Below are 17,443 nucleotides of genomic sequence, written 5' to 3'. Positions count from 1 at the left end.
AGGGAAGCCCACCAGTTCTGGTGATTATTAATGAAACAAGATGAAGTGCCCAGGTGTCATTGGGCAGTTAGTAATTGATGAAAGAACTAATTATGTCAGCAGCCAAGGGTCAGGGTCACTGCCGGTGAGCTTCCTGGCAGCTGAGGCCAAAAGAGAAATAGGATGAAGTAGACGCCTCTGTCTCATTCAAGTACTTGGGACTGACGACATTTATCCCTGGCACTAAATGCTGAGGAATTTACCGCGTGGATCCTCATTAATCATTGAACAAACAATAGCTCTGTCTCAATAACAATTTGGCACACAATACAGAAACATCTTTCCTCGATTTCTTTCTTAAATTGACCCTGGAAAATGCTCCAGGCCTAAGTGCACAGCACAGCCGTGGAGTTACGTGCAGTACAGCCTGGAGGGCATGCGGCAGAGACGGGGCGTCTCAGCTGGCTGCGTCCTGGGCAGCTGCTCAGGTTACCTTCCTAAGTGCCTGGTTAAGCACAATCAGGCGGCTTCCTTTAAGGCAGAGCCCTTGGTCTGCAAGTGGTTGCTCTCAATCTTGGGGAAGACTCATCAGATTTTTTTTTAATTGAAGTATAATTGCTGTACAATATTATATAGGGTAGGTGTACAATATGCATGTGTGTGTGTGTGCTCAGTCGTGTCCAACTCTTTGGAGCCCGCCGGGCTCCTTTCTCCATGGGATTTTCCAGGCAAGAATACTGGAGTGAGTTGCCATTTCCTGCTCCAGGGGATCTTCCCGACCCACGGTTCAAACCCAGGTCTCTTGCATCTCCTGTATTGGCAGGCAGATTCTTTACCCACCTGGAAAACTGTAGGTGTATAATATATAGTGATTCATAATTTTTTAAAAGTTCTATTCCATTTATAACTATTATAAAATATTGCCGTGTCCCCCATGCTGTATAAGATATCCATGTAGCTTTTTTACACCTAATAGTTTAAACTTCCTAATCCCCTACCCCTATATTGCCCCTCCATCCTTCCCTCTCCCCCCGTAACCACTAATTTGTTCTCTGTATCCGGGAGTCAGCTTCTTTTTTGTTATTTGTGTTTGTTTATGGCTGCACTGGGTCTTTGTTGGTGCTGGCGGGCTTTCTCTAGTTGCGTTGAGCGGGGGCTGCTCTCCGTTGCAGTGCACAGGCTTCTCCTTGCATTGACCTCTCTTGTTGCAGAGCAGGGCTCCAGGGTGCGTAGGCTCAGTAGTTGTGGCCTACTGGGGTCTTCCCAGACTAGGGGTCGAACTTGTGTCCTCTACACTCGCAGGCAGAATCTTAACCATGGACCACCAGGGAAGCCCTTCTTTTTCTTTTTTTTTTAAATTTTAACTTCAGCAACTCCTCTCCCATTTTTGAGGAACATGTATCCCTAGCTCAGGGAGTCTTGGAACACATTTTGGGAAGCTCTGTTTACATATTTATGTTTTGAGGTCAAAGCCCAGGAGACACCTCGCCCACTGGGTCCCCACCTTCTCAGCTCGGATTATCATCAGGCTGTGGTTAGCATGTGGGGCCTGAGGGCTTTTCAACCAGTGGAGCCCACCCCTTGTTCACTTTTTGCCAGATTACTGTATTTACTTATCTGAGCAGAGCTCAGCCTTCAGGAGGGACACAGCCAGGGAGAATGAGGCTCAGAAAGGCTAAGAGGGCACACAGCTGGGGCTGCTATTGCAGGATCTGTCCATAGACGCACACGCCCAAATGCACACACGCATACCGAGACACGCTCACACTCAGCCGCTCTTTGCTTTGCACGTAAAGTGTGAACAGTGTTCTGTGCCCGAGATGGAGAAAGTCCAGCTGCAGCCCCCTCTGCCCCCTCCCCTCCCAGCTGGCAGAGTGGTGGGCCTGGCCCCGGGAAGGTCTGCCAGTGGCCACTCGCCCCTGTGTCTGGCGGGCGCCCCGTGGAGTTTCCATGGTGAGCTCTCCTTTGGGGGCCCCTGGGTGGGACTTTCCATCTGGGTGGAAACCTGACCCGCAGGCCCCGGGAAGGAGGAAATGCCTTCCCCAAATGTGGAGAGAAAGAACAGAGAGGCAGCCAGCCTGGGACTCCAGCCCGAGCCCCTGACTCCTGTGAAGCCGCAGAGCTTGGGGACCCGGTGGGATCTGGGGCCCGGCTGCTTGGGACCCACCCCCAGCAAAGGCACAGCCTAGGCGGGGTCGCAGCCTCACACACTGCGATCTGCTTGGGGGCTGACAGCCCTGTGTCCCTGCGGTTCCAGGGGCCTCGAGTGTGTGCGCATCTCATCTTCCTGGAGAGATCCAGTAGCCAATTGGTAAGTGGCTGGTCAGGATTCAAACTTGGCTCTCTCTGTCTCCGAGGTCCCCTGTACTTGTCACTCTGCCCCCCTGGACTCCCTCAAGCAGGCATTTCCACAGGTATCATCTCACTGAATCTTTGAAGCAGCGCTTTGACATTGGTATTGGTATCATTCCTATTCCCCTATGTGAAAACTGAGCCTCAGAGAGGCTAGGGGTCTTGCCCAATGTCACACAGCAAGTTTGTGGCAGAGCCGACAGCAGTCTGTGCATGCGTTCAGATCATGACTAGCTCAATTCTCCCACTTTGTACGTGCTGAGTCGCTTCAGTCATGTCCGACTCTGTGACCCTGTGGATTGTAGCCCGCCCGGCTCCTCTCTCCATGGGATTCTCCAGGCAGGAATCCAGGAGTGGGTTGCTATGCCCCACTCCAGGGGATCTCCCACGTTATATGCTCATTTATCAGGAAAAGAGGGCAGTAACAATTTAAAGAGAGCTGGCAATTGCATCAATGGGGGGCTCTGTAGGTGAGTCTGGGATGCAGGTGAAGGTCTGCCTGGCCCCTTGCAGGGCATGTGGCTGTGACCCTGTCGCTTTAAGATGGGTGTCTTCAGGTCTCACGCCTGACCCAGGAGCCAAGCCCTTCCTGGCCAGCATCCTTGTGCGTATCCCATGTCATGGCATCTGCATCTCAGGGCATTTTCACCTCATAGGCTGACTTTAGAGCCTGGCACCCCCTTTCCCCTCCCCAGCCCACCCCCAGGCTGAGACACCATCCAGGGGCCAGGGACGGGCCTGAATCTGACCCACAGGTTTGGGAAGGGACCACAAGGTGAGGGTGGAGGATGGAGCCGGGTGCTGAGTTGTCTCCATCATGGGTGTTGTCTTTGGTCCTCCCCGAGCACCATCCCAGACTGTGTCTTGGGGCCTGACTGGTTGGGAAATGCCTGTTTGGGCCCTGACAAAAGTTTCCCTAAAGGGAACTTGTCTGGTGTTGGGGAGAGATTGACCCCCCGCTCCTCCACAGCCAGCCGGTACCCTCCATCTCTGGCCTGGGAGAGGGCAGGGGGGTGCTGGGCACCTTGGCCCCCTGCTGCTATGGGGGATGGGCTCTTGTCCTTGTGGTCTGCAGCACAATGGCCTCTAGGGTTCAGGTCAAGGTTTGGGGATGCAGATGAAGGGGGAACTTGGGGAGTGCTGAACGGCAGGAGAACTAGACTGGGAGTCCAGAGCTCCTCGCTCCAGGCCCAGCTCTGTGGCTGGCTGCGTTCAGGGGCCCTCAGCAGCCTGGGCGATTGTGGTACCCTGAGGCAGGTGGTCCCACGGAGGATCTCGCTGGAGCATTTTGCTGGGAGAGTTGAGGCAGGTGGAGGACTCTACAATCCCAGATACGTTCTCTTACATATAATTGAATAGAGGTTTGAGTCCTGTGTCCTCCTTTCCAGCCCTGTGCCCTGGCTTGGGCTGTGTCCCCATCCTGCAATGCCCTCCTCATCACCTACCCCAAAGCTGCAAGCCCTTCAAGGCCCAGCCCATTGCCCGTCCTCTGTGAAGCCTTTGCACATGTCTCCCGGGGGCCTGCTCTTTCTGTGAACTCCCGTCCTGCCCTTTGCAGTCTCTGAAGGACCACATGACAGCTTGTCCCTTTCCCTTAACTGTTCAGAGGCTCCATCTCCTCCATTACTCCACCTCCTCTGACGCTTTCTCTCCCTCCCACCCCTAGTAATCCAGCATGAGGCTCAAGTTGGGCTTTATTCGCTGATGGACAGTTTCTCAGAACATACTTCACCAGGAAGTTCCACTGAATGTCTAACCACCGTCTCCGTTGCTGCTGGAAGAACATCAGTACTGGTGCTGCAGGACCTCTTGATGGCCAGTGATGGCTGTGAGCCGAGCCAGCTCACAAGTCACCAGCCGAATGACTCAGCTCAGCAGCTGAGTCACCGCTGGCAAGGTCCCAACAGGCTGCGCTCCATCCGTCATAAATGTCACTGAGCACCTACTAAGTGTCAGGACTGTTCTAGGTGGTGAACAGGGCCCACGAAGTTCCTGCTGTGGGTCTAGTGGGGGAGATGACGCAGGCACAGTACATAAACCAGTAAATAGATCATGTGTTCTGTATTTCTGCTGGAAGGGGACCAGCAGGGTGACCAGTTAGAGATGATGGGGTGATGGGGAGCAGAGGCCTCTGCCGAGGAGGGGGTGTTTGAGCAAAGGGGGCATGTGCCATGCGGAGTGGGTAGGAGCAGTGTTCTAGCCGCTGTTCTTCATGGGAGTGAGCTGGGCTCATTGAAAGACAGAGAAGGGAAATAGCATCACTGTGGCTGGAATAGGGAGAACCAGGGGCAGCGGAGCATGGAGTGAGGTTGGGGAGCTGAGAAGGGAGGCAGGCAGCAGCACTCACAGAGGGAAGCCACGTGGGTTTTATTCTGAGTTGAAGGGGAGCTGGGAAGGGGCCCACTGCTGTGTGGGCAGTGAAGCTTACTTCATACCCATTCCGTTGAGAGACGGAGGGACTGAGACCAGGGGCAGGAGGTGAAGAGTTCAGACTAGGAATTTCTTTTGGAGAAGGTCCAACAGAATTTGCTCCTGAGTTGGATGTTGGGGATGAGAAAAGAAGGGGACCGATGGACAACTCCAAGGTTTTTGGCTGAGTGGCGGGATGGCCAGAGGGGCCCTTCACTGTGATGGCAGTCCTGGGAAGAGCCAATGGGGTCCAGATGGTGGCCGTGGGCTCAAGAGTTAGACGGTGGCCTTAAGTTTGAGATGCCTCATAGATATTGATGAGCGATTGAATCTGTGTGGTCCTGCGATCTGGGGAGGATGATTCCAGGGGTGCGTTTGGGTGTCATGAGTGTGTCATTAGTACCTAACCCTGGAATGGATGCACCTACCAGCAGCGTGAGCCTGGACTGAGCAAAAGAGTTGAGATCTGTGTCCAGGAGGCATCAGTATCGAAGGCTGGGGTGAGGAGGAGAGACGGAGGAGAGAGATGAGTGGTCAGGGAGGTGGGAGGAAACCCAGGAGAGGCTGGGTCCTCACCGCACAATGAAGACGGAGTCCCTGGGCAGGTTCAGAGCTTTACAGAGCGGGGTCCTGTGACCTTGCGGGGACCAAATCTTCTTACAGATGTGGTCAAGTTGCTTGCGATTTGTGCGAATGGGAAGGAAGACCGGCCTCGCGACTCTCACACTTGGTGGGAGCCAGAGCTGCTAAAAACAGCCTTTGCTTGAAACCATTCTGGGGCGAGCAGAGATGGGGTTCAGGGGTTAATGAAATGAACTCTCGTCTGCAGACTGGCCCATCTGGGGGTGTCAGCACCGAGCCCCACCCCTTCCTGCCTCCCGCTCGGGAAATGTACCCACGGCTGGACCAGAGGTGGTGTCTGGGAGCTGCAGACTGTCCGCGGCGGAGTCCAGCTGTGAGCGAGCCCTCAGCGCTGAAATTGCCAGCCTTGCGCAGCCCAGAGCCAGCCCGCGGAAGTGGGCCAGCCGCACCTCCGTACAGGATTAGAGGGATGTGTAATGGATTAAAGATCAAAAATGTTAATTAAGAAATGGTCTTTTCTAATAAGATGCCTTCAAGGGCACAGGCCTGAAAAGGAGGGGATTTCTCATTTTGGCAACACGGTTTCTGTTGTAATGAAATTGGTTCACAGACAGTGGGGAGGACCCGACGTTAAGTCTCGTTTTAAAGACGTCTCCATCCAAATTAATTAGCAATAAAAAACGGAGGCCCGAATGTCAGGCTGGCAGGCAGGCATTGTGTGGTGGCTTCGCAGGAAGGCTGCATGGACTCCAGAGAATTTCCTCTGTAGCCCAGGGCCGCTGGAATGTTATATCTGGGGGCACATTCCAGGAGGCTTAGTGTGGTCTGACTGTCTCTGGGGTCGAGAAATGAAGCCTGGTTGGATGCTAGGTCTAACTTGATGGGAGCTTGCTGTGTGACTTTTCGCTGCCCATGGCCCTTTCTGATCATTCCTCTAAATTTCCTTTCTTATCAACTGTGGATGACAATGAAAACTCTCTTATCTACCTTCGTGGTCTGTTGGAGCAGAAAGATTCTTAGATTTGAAAACTCTAAACTCTCTATGTGAATCAATGAGATTATTGCTAAAGGAAGGTTTATTCTTTGTGTACCTGGTTCAGCCCTGGCCAGGCCACACATTTTGTTTGCTCATTCATTGGTCAGTGGAGACTTGGGCTATGGAGTCCCTTAGGTTGTTTGCATGTCTCAGAAGGGCGCCATAGTCTGATGGTTAAGAACTGGGCTCTGCCTGTTATACAGAGTGAAGTAAGTTAAAAAGAGAAAGACGAATACCGTATATTAATGCATATATATGGAATCTACGAAAAATGCTATGGATGAACCTATTTGCAGGGCAACAGTAGAAACACAGACATAGAGAGTGCTTGTGGGCTTCCCTGTGGCTCAGCTGGTAAAGAATCCGCCTGCAATGCGGGAGACCTGGGTTTGATCCCTGGGTTGGGAAGATCCATGGAGAAGCGAAAGGCTACCCACTCCAGTATTCTGGCCTGGAGAATTCCGTGGACTAGTCCATGGGTCGCAAAGAGTCGGACACGACTGAGCGACTTTAACTTTACTTCACTTCACTGTGGGAAGTAGGAGAAGGAGACGGTGGGGCGGATTGGGAGAGTAGCCTTGAAACATATACATATATGTAAACATTTACATATATATAAAATGGATTCTCAATGGAAATTTGCTGTATGGCACAGGGAGCTCAGCCCGGTGCTCTGACAACCTAGAGGGGCAGGATGGGGTGGGAGTGGGAGGGAGGTTCAAGAAGGAGTTTGTATACCTATGGCTGATTCATACTGATGGACTGCAGAAACCGAGACAACATTGTGAAGCAGTTATCCTCCAATTTAAACAAATTTTAAAAAGAACAATAAATTAAAAAAGGAAAAAAAAAAAAGAGTTGGGCTCTGGACTCTGCTGGGTCATCAACATGTACATAAGCTCTGCCTCCTGCTTGGGAGCCCAGCGGAGCCATTCGCCTTCTGTGAGCGTCAGTCTCCTTGTCTGTGAAATGTAGCCAGTGTCTCTGTCTGCTCGCACTGCTGTGATGTGTGAGGGGAGAGAGCCTGCAGTGAGCCTGAGCGCTCGGGAGGTGTGGTGTGGTGAGCGGTGCTGGGCGCTGGGGCTTTTCTTCTTCAGAAGCCTTGGGATCTGTGTGTCGGTTCCAGACTGATCCTGAGTTGGAGACCGGCTGTTTTTGAGTTTCCTGGACCCTCCGCTGTGCAGAACCTCATTTTTACAAGAAGCCAGAGGAAGGAGAGTCCTTCGGACCCTGGAACTTGCTCTGAAGGTTCCAAGACTTGAGAAAAGTGTGGACCCACACGTCCAGGAGAGAGTCTCCCCCTGCTTCCGATCAGAACTTGCTCTGTCTGATGAAATCGCGCGTGTTTTCTTGCCTACCACACATCTTGTTTTCGGTGGCAGTGATGTTGGGGGCAAGACAGAGAAGGGAGAGAAGTTTTTTTTTTTTTACTATCTTCTTTTCTCTGGTTGGAGATTGTACACACTTTTACATCTTGTTGCCACTTTAATCTTACTGTGGCTGCAAACTCTCACTTTATTTTTTAAACAATATAAAAAAGTCTCATTGTTTTATTTAATGGTAGTTGCCTGAAACTGAATTTTTTTCTCATATCAATACCATGAATTGTTTTCCTTTTTCTTGCATCTGCCTGCCTCTTTTCAGGATTTTACTTTTTTCCAAAAAAAGTTATGATAAAATATATACGACATACAATTTACTGTCTTAGCCATGGTCGAGTGTCCAGGTGTTGTATGTCCAGGCAACACGTGACATTAGGAGGATTCACACTGTTGTGTAATCGTCACCCCCATCCATCTCCAAAATTCTTTTCACCTTCCCAAACTGAAACTCTTGAACAGTTTTTGTCCTTTTGTGTCCAGATTGTGTCACCTAGCATGTCCTCACGGTCATCGAAGTTGTAGCACGTGTCAGAATTTCCTTCTTTTTTAAGGCTGACTAATATTCTGTTGTATGTATACTCCACATTTTGTTTATCCATTTATCAGTCAATAGAGACGTGGGTTGCTTAATTTTTTTGGAAAAACTGCCAAGTGGCTTTACCACGTTACAACACCCACCCCTAAAGCTCTGTCTGAGAAGGAATGTGGAGGGCATGGACCTTTCTCGTCTCTCACCTGGATAAAGGATGCCAGTGGCAAGAGGCTCGTTGGGTGTGGCTCTCAGTGGCGAGGGGACGATGAGGTTCCCTGCGTGGAGTGGAGCGCACTCCCCAACCCTCCCAGCTCTGGCGCAGCCTCCTACCCGCCACCACCTGGCCCCAGGAGCGGGTGACCCTCAGACACAGTGCCTTCCCGCCCTCCCCGTCGCACCGAGGCAGACCGTCTCAGCGCCCGTGGCGCTCGGAGGAGAGAGGGAGCTCTCTGCTCAGCGAAGCGTGCTTGCCACTTGTGGGCATGGAGCTGCTTTAAACCTCAAAGCGGCAACTGGACAAGGACAAGTGGCAGAAATACTGGGATGAGCTGCCCTGTGGTCTAAGGTCTGCCCTTAGTGACACTGACCGCGGAGAGAAAGGGCAGGACTGGACCTGACCTTTAAGAAAGCAAAGCTGAAAAGTATGGCCCCGGCAATGAGGACACGTGGCCGACTGCGGTCCCCGAGTATTGGATGAATGGCCCAGACACAACACGGAGTGAGAGGAGCCAGACACAAAAGGAGCGTGCTGCATGCGCCCGTTATGTGACGTACAGAACTGGGCAGCGCGGTGTCTGGTGACCAAGGTCAGGCAGTCACTGGCCTTGGGGCACGGCTGGCAGGGGGGTGTGCCGTCTGCGGGGCCTTGGGAAGGTCTTCTGTAAAAATGTGCCGCCCGGTTTGCTTAAGATTTAAGCACATTACTGCATCTAAGTTGTTTCAATTAAAAGGGGACATGAAAATAAAAATAAAACATCTTCATTTCAGAGATGTGGGGGCTGTGGGCTCTTTACTTAATTTATTTCCCCATGAGTTTATTAGGGTCTGTATTCCAAGATCCACTGCTGGGTTGGACTCAGCCAGGCTTTCACGCCGAGGGTGAAGTTCCTGAGGGCGGAGGGTACTGGGGGACCCGGCCTGTCCTGTTAACATCCTGTGTCACAGGGGAGGGGGCTGCGAGCCCTTCACGGCTCCCTACCATTCTTGGAAAGTAGGGTTCAGACCTCAGGCCAGGAAATTGTTCTAGCATGGGATCCAGGACGCCCATCTTTTCTCTTCCTTCCTGGCCTGACCCCGGGTGAATTGCCCGCCTCCTGTGAGCCCCGGTTCTCTGGCCCAGATGCCAGGATGGCCTCAGTGTTGGGAAAGCGTGCAGGGCATCTGTGCACCTCTGAAGGGCTGGGCACAGGCTGCCGAGTGGGGAATCCTGTCCTGGCACCTGTGTGCCTCCCACAGCCAAGGTGGGGGGAGATGTGGGAGGGATGCCGCCCAGGCGGTGTTCTCAGTGGGGGTCACTTCCGTGGCGGGCAGTGCTGGGGGGGAGGTTTTGATTCACAGGGCTGTCCTGCCATAACTGTACCAGCACTGCCCCTCCAGGAGTCAGGGCCCCGAGGCTCTGCTTCTGGATCTCAACTCCGTTGCTTAGTGGTTTTTCAACAGGGGTTTCTCCATTCATTCATCTCCTCATTAAGCCTTATTTGAACACTGTTTCAGTGCTTCCGGGTGGGGGTTGTGTCCCAATGAATACTGTTTGGAATTAGCCAGTCATGGGAGGAGAGGAGGGGGGATCATCTTCTTAGCGTCCTCCACGTGCCCAGCCGAGCGCCAGGGGTTTCTGAACCCGCGTTGCCCCATTTAATCTGAGTGACTACTCTGTGCATTGGTTGTTATCGATTCCACTTTACAAGGGAGGAGACCAGGTGTTGGACTAACTGCTTGCTACTCAAAAGTGTGGTCCACGGACCGGCATCACCCATCAGCTGGTTTGAAATGTCAGCATCTCGGGGCCCTCCCTAGACCTGCTGAGTCAGACGCTGCCTTTGAACAAGATCAAAGGAGGTCTGTGTGCATGCCCAAGGCCCTTGTTGACGAAGGGTGAGCAAGCTGGGGACACACTCGGCTTTGCCTCTGCCCTCTTTAGCTATAATGATGGCAGTCAGAAGGAAGCTTTTTGAGGTGACAGTAGCCAGCGCTGCGCTGAGCTCTTGCCATGGTTTATGGTCTGTTATCCTCTGATAGCTCTGTAATTCAGGCCCTGTTGTCATCATCTCCCTTTCACCGTTGAGGAAAGGCCTCAGAGAAGTTAATAACTTGGCCTAGGTCACGCTGCATTTGGCTGGCCGAGCGCCTTCTTGGGGTGTGTGTGCACGTGTTTTGGAGGGGAGGTGGTGATCCTGGCATGATGTGAGGATTTGGGGATGTGACTCCTGGTGGAATCAGCAGACAAGGCAGATTCTTTGGGGAGACCCTGGACACTTCCTTAGAGGTGCTGCTGGCCTCCCAGGGGGGAAACTTTCTGGCTTTTACTTTGAGAATCAGCTCCGTGTCCTCTCTTCTGAGAAGCCCTTTCTGATTTCCCCCACCTTTCACCCTCCGCTTATTTTTGGCCGTTGCCTTTATCACATGGTCTGGTTTGTGCCTCTGTTTGCTAGATGAGGAGGTCCTTGATGGAAGGACCATGTCATGTCTTGGTCAACTTTGTATCCTCCATCCCTAGAACAGTTTTTTTTTTCCTTCATTTATTTTATAATTGGGACCTTCTGTGTGCTGAGTCCTGGCTTAGACACTGATGTGTCCATGGTAAGTAAGGCAGGTGTGGTTCCTGATCTCTGGAATGTAATAGGGGGGAAAGCTCTTGTGGGAAGCCTGACTTATTCATTCATTCATTCATTCATTCAGCAAACACCAGACCCTGGCAGGGGGTTACAGTGCAAGCAAGTCAGAGTGATCCAGGCCCTTACAGAGCTAACAGCCCAGTGGGGTGTCGCTGCCAGAAATCTGTCTTTATAGACTCAGCACAGTGAAGAGAACAGGGCTAAAGGGCAAGGCTCCCGGCCCCACCTAGGCAGGCAGGGCACCTTCCCTCGGGGAGCCCTGAAGCCTAAAGGGACACGTGAAGGAGATGTTTGGCCCCTCATTCTTTCCAGACCAACATACTTACCGAGTTTGGGGATCTTAACTTCAAACGAGCACAGTGAAAACAGGCAGGTTTGCTATAGCAAAGGTGTGCGTGTTTGTGAAACTGCAGTTCCAAGCCTGAAAACAGCCAGTGCCCAGCAAAGCTTGCTCTGAACTGAGGCCTCTCACACACCACACGCTGGTGGCGAGTTTGCAGTGATCCCCTGTAAGTCGACCCGGGGACGCCTTCTTGTCACCCTCCAGCCATCTGCTGGTCCTTGGGTTGCATCACCTCCAAGGCATATCTCAAGCTTGCCTTTTTCATTTTTGAGCCTATCTTATTGTAAAATGAAACACAGACACCTCGCAAAACAAATGTGGAAGTGAAAGTCGCTCAGTTGTGTCCGACTCTTTGCGACCCCGTGGACTATACAGTCCATGGAATTCTCCAGGCCAGAATACTGGAGCGGGTAGCCTTTCCCTTCTCCAGGGGATCTTCCCAACCCAGGGATCGAACCCAGGTCTCCCACATTGCAGGCGGATTCTTTACCAGCTGAGGGCAATCACAAAGCAAATGTACAACTTAGCAAATTCTTATAAGGTGAGATATCATTGAAACCCCCCATCTGTGTTCTCCATCCGAGACACAGCCCCCTCCTCCTTTTAAAAGTAAGCATTCACCTGACTTTTATGGCCATAACTCGCATTTCTTTAATGTTGTCACCTCAGCGTGCACTCCCTACTGCTACAATTTAGACTTGGAGTGTCATTCTTTAAGGAATTGTTGTGGTTTAGTCACTAAGTCATGTCTGACTCTTTGTGACCCCATGGACTGCAGTGCACCAGGCTTCCCTGTCCTTCACCATCTCCTGGAGTTTTCTCAGACTCATGTCTATTGAGTTGGTGATGCTACCCAACCATCTCATCCTCTGTCATCTCCTTCTCCTCCTGCCCTCAATCTTTCCCAGCATCAGGGTCTTTTCTGATGAGTTGGCTCCTCTCATCAGGTGGCCAGAGTATTGGAGCTTCAGGTTCAGCATCAGTCCTTCCAATGAATATTCAGGGTTGATTTCCTTTAGGATTGATTTCCTAAAGGTTGATTTCCTTTAGGATTTAGGATCACCTAAGTGTGTACCCCCTGCCACTACAATTTAGACTTGGAGTGCCATTCTTTCAGGAATATGAGGGTGTAATGTTGTTAGAAAGGATGCTTATTTTAAGCATCCTTTAAAACAAGCCCCTGCAGTGGATCCTTCTGATGTTTAGGCTCCTGGATAAATTATTTTCCACCACTGGCAGGTGAAGGTGGAGCCAGAATAACATTCTAGTGCCCACCACCTAGCAGCTGTCCCCTGAGGGTTTGATGAGTGGCTACACAAGCCACCAAAGTTTGCGGTCTTTAGGGGAGGAGGTGACCCAGTCCTGTACCAGGGTGATGACGGCTGGAATGACTAACGTTGTGGAGGGGAGGAGCTGGTGAACTGTTCTGAGTGAGGAGTCATCCATCAGTCTTTCCTTGACTTGTCATTTGTAACATATTTTCTCTTCTGAGCATTTGGGGAATTAATCTCCTCACACCTGCTGCAGCAGGTGAACCCGAGTTTGCTGTTGGGGTGTCCGGGGTGCGCAGGTGTGTGTCTTTGAGACCATTCTTCATTAAAATTAATGGCAAGGGGGCTTTTCCTGCTGTGTCAGGCTCCTCAACACTCCCTCCAAGGAGGGACTCTCAGGCAGGTGGTCACACGTCTGGCTTGGTTTGAGTTCCCAAGAGTCATAACTTGCAGAACTGTGTTGAGTTCTAGAATTTACAGGCATGAGTTCTATGGGATTGGGCTAAGGTGATTTAAAAATAATGGTTAATTAAACAGTGGGCTTCCCTGGTAGCTCAGCTGGTAAAGAATCCACCTGCAATGCAGGAGACCCCAGTTTGATTCCTGGGTCAGGAAGATCTGCTGGAGAAGGGATAGGCTGCCCACTCCAGTATTCTTGGGCTTCCCTGGTGGCTCAGCTGGTATAGAATCTGCCTGCAATGCGGGAGACCTGGTTTCGATCCCTGGGTTGGACAGATCCCCTGCAGAAAGGAATGGCTACCCACTTCAGTATTCTGGCCTGGAGAATACTGAAGTCACAAAGAGTCAGACACGACTGAGCACCTTTCACTCACTCACTCAGCCTTTGATGTGGGCCATGCAGTCCTCAGCATGTAGGGCTTCCTCATGTCCTAGAAACTTACCTCAAGCAGGTGGATGACAAAGCCATCCTCTGACCAGGAGCTGGAGCTGTTCACTTCACAGACACTTGCGGAGCCGGCATGGTGACAGTGAGTGCGTGAACATCTCATAAAGGCTCCCTTGGCTGCAAATTCATGAACTCCTGAGGGTAAATAGAAGGAGAATGTGGGAGGTGTTAATGTAGCAAGTCAGTAAGCTGAGTGAATGGTAAGCATCACAAACCCGTGGAATCTGAAATATGATATTGAAAGTCAAGGAAAATGTGATTTTTGAGACTAGAAATTCTTGGCCTTGTTTGTTGACCCTCCTGATGGGGAGTCGGTTTTGTCTTTGGCACCGAGGATGCTGCGGGGCTGGATTTGGTCCCTCAAGGGGCCACGTGCCCCTTGCCCGTTGTTACACAGTCTAAGAGGAAAGAAAAACAGTCATTGTACAGTATGGCAAATACTTTAGAGAAGAAAAGCAAAATACCCAAGCACAAGATAATTTTGTTGTGTGTTGGTGACATGGAATGAGAATTGTCCTCTACCTTACTCTGGAGCCTAGAGCTGTGCTGTCTTTTGGCTGGACTTAGGCTTTTAAAAAGTCTCAATGTTTTTTAAAGTTTATTTTAAAAATATTTATTTACTTATTTTTGTCTGTTTGATTGTGCCAGGTCTTAGTTGCTGCATGTGGAATCTAGTTCCCCAACCAGGGATCGAACCCGGGCCCTCTGCATTGGGAGCCCAGAGTCTTAGCCACTGGACCACCAGGGAAGGCAGGTCTTACATACTTTAGAAGAAAACTCAAGAAACTGAACAGCTCCATGGATGAGGGCTCCGAAGCACGTTCATGCCTGCCCCCACCACTCCCCATCTGTCAGAGGTGCTCACAAGTATCCAAACTCAGGATGGATGTCGTCCCTGTGTTTCCAACCCATCCATGCCCCCTTCCCTCCATCATCACATTCCATTGCCTGGCAGTGCCCTGGGAGGTGGTGACTGCCCCAACCACCTCCTTTCCCTGGACGTGTACCAGCTGGCTCTGGAGAGCTCTCAGGAGGGATGCTGAAGGGTGTGGTGTTGATCAGGTAACAGCTGGGTTGGATGAAGTAGTCTCTGAGGTGGATGAAGTGGTCTCCGAAGAGATGGGCAGGGTTATACAGCTGGAGGGGAAGATGACCCTGGAATATGGCTGTACCCAGAGACGGCTGTGACTGCCTTGGCCATTGGTAGGGTATGGGGGTGGGGAGTAGGGAGCTTGCCTGCTTCTGCTTATTTCAGGTAGGGTCTGGCCTCCTGCAAGACTGTCTTCTGAACACTTGATTATTAAAATGCTTTGATTCTAAGACGTGCATTTTATCATTATCTAACATTTCTGAAGTTGGAGGGGCATATTAATATCCATGCTGCTGTTGCTGCTAAGTCGCTTCAGTCGTGTCCGACTCTGTGCGACCCCATAGACGGCAGCCCACCAGGCTCCCCCGTCCCTGGGATTCTCCAGGCAAGAACACTGGAGTGGGTTGCCATTTCCTTCTCCAATGCATGAAAGTGAAAAGTGAAAGTGAAGTCGCTCAGTCGTGTCCGACTCTTCGCGACCCCGTGGACTGCAGCCTACCAGGCTCCTCGGTCCATGGGATTTTCCAGGCAAGAGTACTGGAGTGGGGTGCCATTGCCTTCTCCGATTAATATCCATGTGTATGTCTAATTCAGTGACTCTCCCTCCTCCCAAGAAAGCTATCACTGAGTTCATAGGTGTCAGGCATTTGGTGGCCTCTTGGACCTGAGGGACTCTGGTAATGGTGGTGGATGCCCTTGTCTGATGCAAGCAGATTCCTGGAAACCAGGGTCTGAGAACCTAGGCCTTGCAGACGTGTATGCCTCATCCTGGACCTGCGTGCTTCTAGGCCTGGCGTTCCCGGCCTCTTACCTTCCCACACACAGCTGCCCATACCACACAAGGCAGAGGGAGCCGTCAGCCATAGGCTGCAGGTCTAGTCTGCAAATCCTCCAGCCGCCTCTGTGGACTCTGCCTGGACCTTGCTTAAATGCTGCCTCCACTTCTTCCCTCCCTTACCCGCTCAGCCTTGCTGTTTCTTCCACCTCAAATGTTCCCCGGGTTCCTTTGCAATCCTCCTAACCTCCTCCGAGGCAGGCCTGTCTCTGGCTCCACTTCTGATCCACGGGGTACCCAGACAGGACCTGGCTGGGTGCAGGCTCTCCTGTAACACTCGTTGCCTGATAAATTGAGGTGACTACAGCCCAGCACTGAAATCTTGCAGGCGTTTTATTACTGTCAGCATCTGGGCAACACAGCTCGAGGATCAAAGACAGTTACGGGAGAGAATGAACTCTTAAGAATGGCTAATTATTATTATTATTATTTTTAACCAAATGCAATTTACTAAAGGGTGTGGAGAGGGAAGGAGGCACAGAGAGCACAGCCTCTAAACGAGGGTTAATTAGAAGTCTTCCGGATAGCTAGTGCTTCATCAGCAACAGAGCAGCATGTAAATAAATCTAATTTCCCTCCAACTCAACTCGTCACAGGCTTAATTACAGCAGTCACAATGTGTGCATGTGTGTGTTTTTTTCATTAGCGCAAGAGGGTCATTATTAGCCACGTCTGCTAAGAATTTTTATGAAGAGCCTGGTTCCACCCTCGATAGGTGTCCTCAGAGAGCAGAGAGGAACTTTCCGTGTGAACGAAAGAGTTTCCAATTAAGGTGGCTTGGAGGAAGCAGGAAGCGGCAACGCAAATTAGAAAAAGATTACAGAAAGGGAAAAGACTGCGAGTGCCTTGCTTGCTGGCGGAAAGGTTCTGGGAACCTCGGTTAATTACCGAATGGAGGAAGAGGTCCTTCCAGGGGGCTGGACTTTTTTTCCCCCCCATTGTCTCTGGCCTGTCCTGAAATCTTGGGGCTGCAAGACCCCTCTGGGATCCTTTCTTACATTCTGGCCCTAGAGAGCTGAGAATGAACTTTACACTTGGGGAGGACAAGGCTTGACCACTTTCCCCCACCTCTTTGAGATGACTTTTCACACCCCTCACCCCCCACCTCGGAGCAAAGCAGCGGAGACCACACTGTCCCCGCCGCCAGGAAGATTGCCGCACTGGACGGCTGTTGCAGTGGGCGGTATTGTTCTAGAAATAAATAGCCGAAAACCCCGAGTCAGAAATTAGTTAACACAAAGGAAGTCGAACCCAACAGGCTGAGTTCCAATTGTCTGCAGGAAGTGCCCTGCCCAGGGGGGCCTTTGAGGGAGGATTTCAGTCCATTTCGCCTGGCACTCAACTCACAATGTTGGCAAAAAAGTTTTTCTTCCCTTGCGACCCCTGCCTGCCCGCCCCCAGCCCCCCATAATGATTACGTTTCTCATTAAGCATTGTAGGGGCTGCGCTTTGTGGTAGTTAATAAATCTCTAGTGACTTCGAAATCAAGGCGGCTGTCCGAATTCCAGGCCCACGTGTCCGGCCTCAGAGACCACGTCTGTTCTTGGCCGTCCAGCAGTGATGGGAGCTACTGCGCTCCCCGCCGCCACCCAGGCACCCAGCAGAGGGCAGATCCAGCAGCTCTTGGTATGGGAGGGAGCCCAGAAGCTCCCATCATCTAAGCCCCTCTTGGTGTCAGTTGTCCCCAGCATGTTTTCTTCCAGGCTCTGCTTGAATGCCTCCAGGAATGGGAGGCTCACCTCCTTACAAAGCAGCCTAGACCCTAGTGGCAGTCCCAGCCGTCGTGTATATTGAGCACTTACTAAGGGAACCTGTTTAGTTTACTTAGTTAGAGTGAGTAACCATGAACTAAAAGTAGATAGGGTGAGGGGTGAGCGGTGCCGTGTCACCG

The 17,443-nt window shown here is 51.5% G+C and overlaps 1 protein-coding gene and 1 long non-coding RNA gene across 7 annotated transcripts in view; both read left to right on the top strand.

Moving 5' to 3' along the window:
• Positions 1-17,443, top strand: part of ZNF423 (zinc finger protein 423) — a 345,388-nt gene that overhangs the window by 70,045 nt on the left and 257,900 nt on the right. The window lies entirely within an intron of this gene.
• Positions 2,178-4,382, top strand: LOC147353179 (uncharacterized). Its single transcript, XR_015145444.1, has 2 exons — positions 2,178-2,290; positions 3,998-4,382. It is a non-coding gene; the product is annotated as an uncharacterized LOC147353179 (long non-coding RNA).

The sequence above is a fragment of the Bos grunniens genome, chromosome 18, assembly GCF_055505025.1.
Source record: "Bos grunniens cultivar Pamir isolate PY7600 chromosome 18, Bosgru_T2T1.0, whole genome shotgun sequence".
Taxonomy (NCBI): Eukaryota; Metazoa; Chordata; class Mammalia; order Artiodactyla; family Bovidae; genus Bos; species Bos grunniens.
The sequence above is the reverse complement of the archived record's forward strand: the minus strand, read 5'-3'. Positions and strand labels throughout refer to the sequence as shown.